At 27.8% G+C, this 12,774-nt stretch overlaps 1 protein-coding gene across 2 annotated transcripts in view; it reads right to left on the reverse strand.

The window, feature by feature from the left end:
• The window catches only part of LOC112594064 (protein Skeletor, isoforms B/C), a 97,320-nt gene that overhangs the window by 59,770 nt on the left and 24,776 nt on the right, over positions 1-12,774 (reverse strand). The gene's annotated exons all lie outside the window — the stretch shown is intronic.

Below are 12,774 nucleotides of genomic sequence, written 5' to 3' on the forward strand. Positions count from 1 at the left end.
AAAAAAATAATGAGCACACGGATTTTTGTTTTAACAATAAACTATAAGAAATCAATAGACAAAAATAATCCAAACTGATAAACGGATAAAACACCATGATTCCTCCAATGTGAGCACGCCGTAGGAAGAAATTTAAATTCTCTCTACATGCGTAGGTATGATGAAACATATATACCTACACACACATACACAGAGATCTAAATAATATTCACAGGAACAGTATCAGTCCATCATATCATATCATGATATTATATTATGATAATCGAGCTACAGAGGGTTTCCATTGATTTTATTATTTTTATTATTAACGATTATATTATGTATGAATAATAGTATATGTACCGTCAGAAATATAACGGCGACAAGGTATTGGTTAAATGTTTTGAAAATACCTCGTAATATGTACACATTTTATTTAAAGGTACGTGCAGAAAATTGTTTTGGAATGGGGTTAAATGTAAAAAAAAGATTTTTTTTTTCTGATAAACAAAATATTGTTAATCTATCGTTATGATATTATCATACATATTTGTTGCGTTGATCTTAGTAAAAATCATGAACGTATAAATAAATAACGTCTATATGAAATATTTTTTTGTTATCAGCGATTGGCACAAATCTCATCATATACAACTATTAATCTGTATCTAGCATAATAATCAAATTAGAATAAAAACATCATTATTTTAATAAATTTGTCACAAAACAAGATATAATCAAAATGATGTATAGTATAGTTTTTTTTTTTTTTTTATTAGAAATTAACAATCTATACAAGTAATGTACAATAAGCTAACGTGTTAAGAGAAAACAGTACATAATAAATTGAATAAGAGGCCGTCCACTAACGACACTTAGTATGAATTATTTATATATATATATTTTTTTTTTTTTTTAATTATTGATAGTTGCAATAGTATATTTTAAATTTGTAATTGTAGGAGGTCACGACACCATTTCTTTTTTAGTCTGCGCCTTGGATTTCCTGAGAGAGTTAGTGAGGAGAGGTTTTTAATAAGAGGATTTTTGTGGAATAGAAGTCACATGCGGAAGTGCAAGTAAAATAATTGATTTTCTTCATTGATGGTTTTCATGTGAAAATTTTTATGCACTATTAGTTTTGAGACATACGGTGGTGCATTGGAGAGTCGTCGAAGAGTTAGATTTTGGAGTACTTGGATTTTATTGATAGGTATTGGATTTTTTTTCTGAACTTCAGAGCTGTATGCCATAAGTCCAAATAAGTTTCAGGAGGGTTTTGTAAATTAGAAGTTTGACTTTTAGATTGGTATTGTTATTTATTGATATTAGAGGACTGAGCATGCGCATACGGGCGTTGAGAGTCAGTCTTTTGGTTCGTATATGATTTTGCCATGTTAGTCGTTTGTAGAGATTGAGTCCCAAATATTTCATTGTGCCCGATGTGAGAATTGGGAGATGTATAATCTAACATAAAAAATAGTTTGGGTTCCCCCATGGACGCACCACTATATTTATAATTTAGATATACGCATATTTGTATGTATAGGTAATAATACTTTATCGTCTTACGTTATAATATGGTTCGACAAAATGGTAGAATAATAATAATAATAATAATAGACATATATAGTATTTATAGTGTGTGTATATATATACATATACTACTACATAATAACAGTGTGGAGTTCAATCGAAAAACCTTTTGACGAATCATTATAATATAATAATATTATACACCTTGTTTAGATAACTATAGCCATTGCTTTTGAGATCGTACCATATGGTTTCATAAGATTTTATTGTGTGTGTGTGTGTAAGAGAACTGCACAGAAACGTTAAATTTCACATAGAACACGTTATATCTAACTAGAATTTTTCTAAAGCACTTTTTTTAGTCATTACTCATTATTCATTATCTAATCATGATAAATTAATAATAGAATAATATCCAATTGACCATTTTTTTACAAATTAATTGTTTTATTTATTTTTATAGATTCTTTTTTTTTTTTAATTCAGGATGGGTAGAAAATGTACTTAAATTATAATAATTTTCTTGTGATCTTTCCTGAATCGTTAGACTTTATTTATTATTAAATGCTAAATGTTCAAAATAAATTATTTTTTTTTTATTTTCAGTGCATATTTTTAAGTTTAATTTGGCATATATAATTATTTTGTTTGTGCTTTAAATCCCTAACCCTGATTATTACATATATACCTTAAAAACAGAACAATGCATCCAAATTAAATTGATACAATAACACCTTTAAAAATTCTTAAAAAAAATCCGACACTCAATTACCTGAATATAATCTAGATGATTTTTTTTACAAACTTCATTAACTTATTTTAATCATAATAAGTAAGATTTTACCTATTTATTATTTTTGGTTAACTCGGTATTATTGTAATCAGTAGTTTAATAATCATTTATGACAAAAAAAATATGGTCGATTGGTATTATAGGTAATTATTAAATACTTATCATTATAAACAATTTGTTCCATCCATTTACTTATTAATATGATCTAGGTAGTATAGATATTTTATGAAATCATATAATATTTCATGGAATATCCTGTATAATCTAAAGGTGTCTAACATAGTTTTCAAATTAAGTTTTTCTCGAACTATTTAACACCCGTATTATAAGTAGGTACTATCAACCCATATTAACCCGAATAATAACGGTCATGAGCACACAATCGTTTGTTTACATTTTTTTTTTTATCCCGATATTTGAAAACCTAAACACATCTTTCAGAAAATACCCGAATAAATTATTCGGGTAATGCACAACGTTGCTTATAGGTGATAAAACACGCCTTTATCGATTAGTCATAGACGAAGAGTAAGTGTATCGTATGCATATATTATACTATATATATAAACATAGAAATATAGATTATACGGTAGGTATAACCCAGTATAATATTAGTACTGCGTACATTTTATAACGTATTGAAGTTAACTATTTAAATAATACTACTGCAAATTCTACGCATTGACTTACTGCACTGCATTTGCTATATACACCATGCTTAAACGAGAGTATTGTACACTACAAGAACAAAAGGACTCTGGATCATCCCCAACTAAATGTTTTATAAAGTACGTTCTTAGATTATATAATAATAATATTATCTGTATATATTACGTTTTTAGACAACGACATTGTTCTGGACATCCACCAAAAAGTAAGAACACCAAAAATCTTGATTGTTTTTATCATGATATTGCAGTCTACTACTGTTACTATACTATATTAAGTGCTCGATTTTAGAAGGACTCAGGGGGATGGGAGTACCTCAACTATTTTTTCAGAATTAATCCTACTAATTTTTTTTACAGTTAAGCACCGGAAAATATATCTCTAAATTCTTATACAAATTTATGTGATACCAAATATCTTAGTAAATATATTTATTATTTCATTAATGTGGTCGTTTAAAAAAATAGATAGATAACTAGCTAACTGATTTATAAACGTTGACCAGAATCACTGTGTTTTATAAACCCGCTACTTATATTTTATAATAAATTGTACTCTTTTCATGTTTCAAAATATAATTTATAAATATTTTTGGTATAGTAAAAAGTGGGATAATGAAGTGTGTAAGAGCATAATTCTCCATAGTTTAATAACGTGTACTAAGTGACGGTGACGCACTTTTTTAAATGTTATCAGAATTTTTTATTTTTATTTTTCAAATTTGAACTCTGAATTTATCCTATTTTGCGACGTTGTCCAACAATAACCGCCATATATATGTATTATTGTATGATATTCATAGTAGTATATTATAATATGATATATCGACATGGAACATTTTATGGCAATATATGTATCGTATTCATATCAAATCGCGTTTCAATTAGACGTGCATAACAACTAATAATTATTCGGTCGGTGAATGTATACATGCGCATAGAACAGTCGTATCTATTATTCTGACGGTGATAGCATCGTAGCACATTAAATATATTATTATTCTATTATGTTATATTATGGCATCGGGATGCTGTGTGACAAACTGATACACTACCTAATTGCGTTATTGCTCTAAGTATATTCGTCACTATGTACTTGCGCCATACTCTATTATTTTCTATAATATAATATATAATATGTATATATTATTATTACTCATATTCATAAAACATGTGTAGCTTTGTGTCACATAGTCACGCTAAAAACCCATGACAATATACATTTACGTGTCGATCAAAGTATTATTATTATTATTATTATTATTATTATATCGCTCATTGGTTAGATTGCACGCTCACGTTACCTATATAGCACAAATCACGTCGATTTGAATCGAGCTCTGTTATTGTTTGAAAGTTTACGTTAGTCCAGCAACATGTACTAACATTATAATTTATTATTTCATATCTGTAATAAATTTTAGAACAGTTAGCTGCCTCATCATTTCTTGATCTCAATTTTTCTATTTTTTTTCACGTGAGTTAAGTACCTATGTTTTTAATTAGCTGACCCGGTTTTTAAAATTCTTACTCAACCCCCGTTTGCTGGGAAAGTTAAAACCACGATCAGTGGTCAGGAATTTACAAAACATAAGTAGTAACTAATAATTCGTATATTACATTCAGTTTTTTTCTTTGAAGTTAGCGATTGTGAAGGAGGGGTATTATGCACGTAATTTTAGACGCATCAGAACTATTCGAGCTGTTTTTTTTCACGTATTGTAATATAAGTGTGCAATTTCGTTTGGCCGCAGCAGAGTACCGTGGTATATTGGGGGTTGCGACTACCAGTTCCCCGGGGATCATGATCTCCTTTGGACCTCCGTGTCTCGTACGTCATCGTTATTATCGTTATTAGTTCATATTATATGTCTTATATTATGTGTACTATAGTGGGTCATTATTCGTCTTCCCTTGACTTGAGCGTACGTATATGAGCGCATATTATTAAATTATTTTATACGTAGCGGTTGTCATCACACACCGTGGTCCGCATATATATATTATAGTTGCAGGGGTCCGGCACACGCTAACGACAAAGATGATGGCAATGCGATGACGACTGTGACGATAATAACGCGCGTTTATAACAATAATATAATATGATGCCGACTCGTTATCCCTTTTCCGAGATTATGACGGGACGAAATCTAATGCCTTCTGTCGGTTTTCCTGTTCGTGTTGTGTATTATTATTATTATTATTATTATTATTATTATTATTATACTATCATCATCACGAGCTCATATTATATTGTGCCGGATATATGTGTGTAGAATGTATATGATATGTGTGAATTCGCGTTTCGGCAACAACAGAGCAATAGTATTATACCATCGTATTATAGTATTATTATATTTCGGGTGATATAATTTTTTTCTAAACTTTTGATTTCAGTGCGACAAGGGTGAAAAATAAAAAGTACTCTCCCCCTATAGAATCTATATAATAAACGCGCGTGCGTGTGTATGAAAAAGACATCAAAAACAATTTCGCTTGCCCGGCGGTGGCGTAATACGTAATGACGTAATGGCGTGTGTTCTGACGATAACAGATAACAGATTATAGTTTTGCTACCGACGCCGCTATGGTTTGTGCTCGTCGTCGCCACTATAAAATTTATAAAAATATATGGTAACAAAAATGTGTGTGTATAATATATGCCACTAATAGCGTGCATACCTTTTCATACCACCAACGACAATGACAAAAACAGAGTACAATTATCGCACGACAGTAGATAAAGGGGTAGAACATATTATTATATTATATTTCTACATCACCCCCATGACATAGAGAAGACGAACCGCGTAGCGGATATTCACCTATTTTTTAACAATTCGGTTTTCGTTCGTGTCGACCAACTTATCACACGCATAACCCTATATTAATTTGTGTATAGTATATTAACATGTTTAAATTTTAGTTGTTATGGGTTGTTCTTGATGACAAAGGTTACAGCAGTACACAATAAGTGACAGTGGGACACACGAAAGGGTACTGGGGTGTCAATCGACACATCCATAAAAATGGATTGGGGTAGTCAGGTGAACGAATAACTATTATGAATGTTATAAATGTAACGAAATTGGTTAAAACTTTTTTTGTTTATTTAATTAGTGGTAGGTAGATTGTAAAAAATTGTTGACAATCCTTACAAAAAAAGTATGGCATACTGATAAGTATATTATAAAAGAACATTGCACTGTTGTGTTATATGCACATATAGTATGGACATTATTAATATATTATCAGCTATTATAGCTGGCACGCTCAGCTATGAGAGACGTAGTATACTCTATCGGTACCTCTACATGTAAATGCTAACTAAACGTTTTAACATCGTGTAATTTTTATGCGATATCATAAAAAAGTTTTTCTTATAACTTTTGTTTTTAACGTTATATTTTATACGTTAAATGAGTTAATACAGTCATATAATATTATGGGTCCCTGATATTTTGTTAAGTCTTTTCGCAAACAATTAATTTTAGATTTTATTATTATGGAAACAGTTTAATAAAATTAGATACACATTCAAAAGCTGTATTATGGAAAACACTTACAACGAAAAAATAAATATCTGTTGTAAACTTTCTAGTACAAATTGAAAACCCGTATGAATAAGAACAAGTACCTAAAGTGAAAAAATATTATTTTTTTAAAATAAGGTTTAAAAAAATATATTATTCTCTTGTTTGCTGTTAAGAGGTTATAATATTATGTCATAAACAAAATAATAACAATGCTAAAAAAAAAATTGTTAATAGAAACTATAATTTAATTGTGATATGATAATAATGTCATATTTTGATGTTGTAATTTACTAAGATATTATTGGTACTCATCGTGGTTATGCTACCTTGTAGATTAATAGGTATTATTATTTAATTATAAATTATAGAAAAGTAGGAAGCAATGATAAAAATTATTTTTGAAAAATATTTGCTAGTGGAACTAACTGGTTTAGAACACTAGTTTTTAAATCGTTATCACTCATACAAAAAATATTGCTAGTATACTATCAAATAAACATTTAAATATAATGCATAACATACGGTAATATACTATTATTATAGTATACAGCAATGACGAATAATAATTATTGAAAAATTTTCAATTTAAATCTCTAATCTCTATATATATCCTGGGAATTACTAATAATATTATTATACAATACAATAACGACAAATTTTTAAAAAAAGATCAACATTGTTAAATTTGATATATAAAATATATGATTTTTTTCTAATTATTTATAATACTATAAAATAAATCGAGTGGAAATTTAAAGCTACAGAAGTGTTAGATTGATAATAAATAATAATTATATTATATTATATGTCGTTATAATTCTAAAAGGATTATTTATATGAATATTATATTTTATATCACTTAAAAAATATGTACGATAAGTAGTAATGTTTTATAATTTTAAGTTTTCGATGTATAAAATATAGATAATGCAAATTATTCGGTACTATTGTATTGTTATATTTAATATTGATGTATATAATTTAATATCGTTGTCGGTTTTTTATTACATATTCAATTTTCTAGAGTGTTACGTTTTTAATTGTATGTATTTATTTTTATTTTCAAGTGAAAAATTTAAAAATAAGTACAATAAAAGTTTTTAGATTTCATTTAATGAAAGATATTTAAAACAAGTACATTTTTAAAGTTGAAATAATGAATTTTAATCGAACCTAATAATACTATTATATTCATGGACATTTTGTTTGAATAATATTTAATAGAAACAGTGCATTTTGCAATAAATTTAATAAGTACCTTTTATATAATATACTGTATATAGTATTAAAAATATAGTAGTTACCTACATTTCAAAAAAAAAAAAATCCTTGTTATTATGTTATATAAACGTATTTCACTACTAAACTTAATTTAAAAATACTAATCGTTTTGTTTTCAAAACTTTTTTTTTTCCTTCAGCCATCATTAATCTATTACAAAACAAACTATTTTCGAATTTATTGCTTAATGTACTTCTTCCAATATTGTTGGTACCTATTCTGTTATTAATTTTTTTATTATGATTTAATTATTACTCAATGTTAATGTTTTAGATATAATTTTAATTTTTTTCTAAAACAATACACTTGTCAGTTTTATTAATACATAATTGTTTTATTGTAATTGTATTAACCAAATCTTATACCCATATATTTCATTGCTATATATGTTTGTCAATGTTTAATTGTTTGATAAAAAAACAAAAATAGTCTGTTCAAGGAAAACATCCTTCTTTTTCGAAAAATACTTAATTATAGAGGTTTTGATAATATCAAACATGAATATTTTAATGGTAGTTAATTTTATGCATTTTAGGTAAATCACACGTACATGATATTTTAACATTATTTAAAAAAATTATTTTCTTAACTATTTACAATTTTAAAGAGTGGCTGTTACTTGAAAAAAGTTTGTATCACCACCGGAAACTGCTAAAACAGTATTTAATGATATTTGAAAATATGGTTATTAAGCGTAAAAGTACATTAGTATTTGAAATTGTTAAAAACTTAGAATTTTAATAAATTAGTTAGAAAAAATGAGAGCAAACATTTTCAAGTCATATAAAAAGATAATAAAAAAAAAAAATGCATTTCACTCTGGTCATTAATATATCATAAATGTAGGTGGTATTTACTACCTATAACCTATACTTTTAAGTTGATAGCGTGTTAAAATCGGTTGATCATTTTTAAAAGTTCTTCGTCACTACTCACTTTCTATGTAATATTCATCTGTTGGGGGTGCACGATAATATACATAATAATACGTGTGACATTGTGCCGAACAAAACGCGCAGTCAATATGATTTATGAACCGTCCGATTTCGACGCCGCGCGTATAATAGTAATAATAATGATGATGGTGTAAAAATAACGGCGATGCATATTATTCTGCACGTTTATAAAAATTGTATAGGGTGCACCGAGAGGACGTTAATTATTATTTGTATCCTCCCACAAAACATTTACTAGTAATTTTTTTCTCCTGTCCTCAACAATTATTATTATTATATTATTACCATAGTTAGTTACCCGAGACCCGTGGGGTGGTCGCACTAAACTGCACATTATTATTATAATACGCGTTCAACAAGCGGTCCGTTTAAACTATATAATAGAAAGAGAGAATATATATTATATACCTCTATATTACCATATCGGATACTTTATTATACTGATACGCCTATAATATCGTATTCAATAAAATATTATAATATAAGTGTAATGATGACAACGAGTGATGATGTCTGATTTGTATCGGTGGTAGATTTTTATCACTCACGATTGTTGCGAATTATGAATTTATAAATGATAATATTATTGTTGGACTGTTCGTCAACGATTTGATATTTATAATTAGCAAACCTGAATAATAATATATTATGTCAGTGCAGCGAAGTGTACATCATAATATCCATAGTAATTACAAGTGACATAATAATATTCACAAAATTGATTTGGCTGTGTTTGAAAGATTTTTAACGAAATATTACGTAATAATATGGTATATAATTAAACGAAAGTCAATTAAATTACACGAGATTACATTATTACGTATATTGTATTATATTATATAATACAATACATAAAAACCTAAAATGTAATTAATTTGCTCAAAATTACATATTATTTCATATTATTGTTTTTAAATTTACGAGTACACATTCTCTACACGTGCTTATTGGATATACATAACATTTTATATTTTATGATTTAAGATTTGATATTTTATACATTCAATTTTTCAAACAAAGCACAACGAGTTTAAATTACTTTACGCTATCATAAATCGCCATAGGTTCCGAGTATAGTTTTAAATTTATTATTGCTTTTTGCAATAACAATATTTATAATAATATAATATAATTTAGAGGTAAAATTAAATTACTTTGAATTAATAATTGAATATGTTATACAAAACATCACAACCTTGATAGCACTTTGTCATTTCAAATAACACGAGGGGCTGTTTGATTTGAATGTGGTGGCATTATATTATTTCGCACATAATGATATGAATGTACATAATATGTGAGGTGGAACTCCATGACGCTATAATATGATAAAATTGCGTAAAGAACCTTTAATAAAAACTTATAAAAAGAAAACAAGGATATGTGCCTAAACACCGAAATAAAAATAAGAACTGCAGTAGTAAAGAATATATATGCACTTTATGCATTCAAGCCATTGACGATGATCATTGAGCTGCATATATTACAAAGGTATAAACACGTAATAAAAGAGATGCCTGGAAAAATGTTTTCGTAGTCATTATAACATTCACATTATGTATCTTATTATAGTTAACAGTTGCAAACTAGTATACAACAACGACGCGTGACATAGAATTCAAGGGTGATGGCTAAATTGTGTACAATTAGGTTGCCTACAGACGCATTGAGCTATTTTATTGTTATGTTGTATGGTGGTTACGATATTTATTATTTAATGCCCATTATATCGATAATATCAAATTTAAGTGTAATCTACGTTCAAGATGATAGTAATAATATGTGAAACTATTTATTCAAAAATTGACCAATTTTCGTAGCGGTGTTGTTAACAAAACAATCGACGAAATTGTCATCAAAATCAAAAATAAAATTTATTGATGTACTTACTGTCACAAATTGTAATGTTAATCAAAACTTTATATAATCAAAGTGCCATAATTGTAAGCACCGTATGCATTATGTACTATATACATATAAATGATGCCACTATAGGTATTGACGTCTGTACTTTCAAGTATAGAAATTCAATATTAACGGATAACTTCTGCGCAAGTACATAATTTTACAGTGCATAAAACTGAGACGCCAACTAAATCAATGTGCAATCATTATTATGTATAATATTATGAAATATAATTATGAGTGTGGTACTACTATAACAACAAGTGGACTGTGGGTTTTAAACCATATTGTCAAGACTGTGATAACCAAATTCATTGTCGGCGTTCATTATTTTATAAGCCATTTAAATGGTACTTGAAAAATTTAGAACAATAAATAACATAGGTACCTACACCTAAATATTGGGTTTACATTTTTTTAAATAGCTATAATTAATATTATTATATTATAATTATAAACGCCAACTTGTACAACCCTCACGGCCTCACTTTGATCGAAAATAAAGTATCAACAAAATGCAACACATAATTATTATTTGTCATAGTTAACCAAATGTCATAACCCAAAACTTTATTATTTTAATATATTCCTTTATTTAAACGTGATAAACCAACAATTTATTAATGATGCCAAAGTCGTAAGCTATCATACATAAACCTTAAATTAATTATTACCAAAAATAAAATATTTTAAGCTATATCGACATTTTTATTCTATAAATATTGTATTCAAATGAAACGTACTTGTCATATCGCATTTAAAACCTTTAAAAATTCATAACAAAACAAAACATTTCGTATAATGTTTAATGAGAAAAAAATAAAATAAAATAGTCTGATAATACTTATAACTGTTTTTTTAATTAATAATATTTTTATACCAAATTTAGTAACCTCAATACAAATAATTATAACTGAAAACGTTGTCACAATTAATATGGCGAAGTGAAATGGCATTATACTCTTAACTATAGGTAGACTAACTGTCTAAATAATAAATACAAATAATTTTAATAATAATATTCCCTACTTAATTCTATAAAACTATTGATTCATCACATAAATAAAACATATATATATATATATAAAAATAAAAACATATTTACAAAATTAGATTTAAAACGATTATAGTGGTAAATGCCATGTTTTAATAGTATCTCCTAAAAAGTCATCTTTTTTTTAAGTTAACGCCATTTAACCTTTTAACCACCGATATAAAATCACATACAATATCCATGTGTTCTATTATATTTGTATGAGTGTGTATACATACGTATCGTATACTCCTGGTGGCGGTTTGTCGGACGGATTCGGCGTCGGCGGCGTCTTTTACCCGAAAAATGTGGTCACGATATCGATCATAAAACGGTACCGCCCCTGCGCTGCGCCCGGATATGCGACCCCGAGCACACAGACTCCGCCCCCCAGACCGCCGATAATAACTCCCCCCCGGACATATATATATATATATATATATATATATATATATATATATATATTATAATAGTCGTACAGTCGATTCTGTACCCGATCCTAACAGTTCCGTATATATTATTATTATTATATAATATATATTATAGTCGGCCACAGCAGCCCAAGGAATACGTTCGGTCTACAGCCCCTCCTCAACTCGTATATCCGTAACCGCTCAGCCGACATTTCATGTACTATATATAAGTGTGTGTATGTGTGTGTGTGCGTGATGCTGATGTAGCTTTTTCCGTGGATAACGCGTCATCGTCGTTAAAATAGTTTATACATACCACCTACTTATAAACACATAATATATATATATATGTATTATGTATTTATCATGTATCTATTGTTATATTATTACTTATTTTATTATATTGATACGTTCTCTTAGACAGTCGAACGCGGTATAACTTTATTACAAGGCCTAACATCAAATCCTAAATTTGGTGCCCCTTCTCCTCCAATTAAACCTACTGAATCAGTTCATTTTAAAATAAACTTAATGAATAAATTAGTTTAATTTACCACTGCAATAACTTAGCAATTTTCAATTATTATGTCATGTTAAAATTAAAATTTTTTTCTTTGTTTGATTACTGTTGAATATTCAGAAATATTTATAAAATCACTAATTATTCTTTTACC

Source organism: Melanaphis sacchari, unplaced genomic scaffold (assembly GCF_002803265.2).
Source record: "Melanaphis sacchari strain LSU unplaced genomic scaffold, SCAv2.0 Contig0_pilon_pilon, whole genome shotgun sequence".
Classification (NCBI taxonomy): domain Eukaryota; kingdom Metazoa; phylum Arthropoda; class Insecta; order Hemiptera; family Aphididae; genus Melanaphis; species Melanaphis sacchari.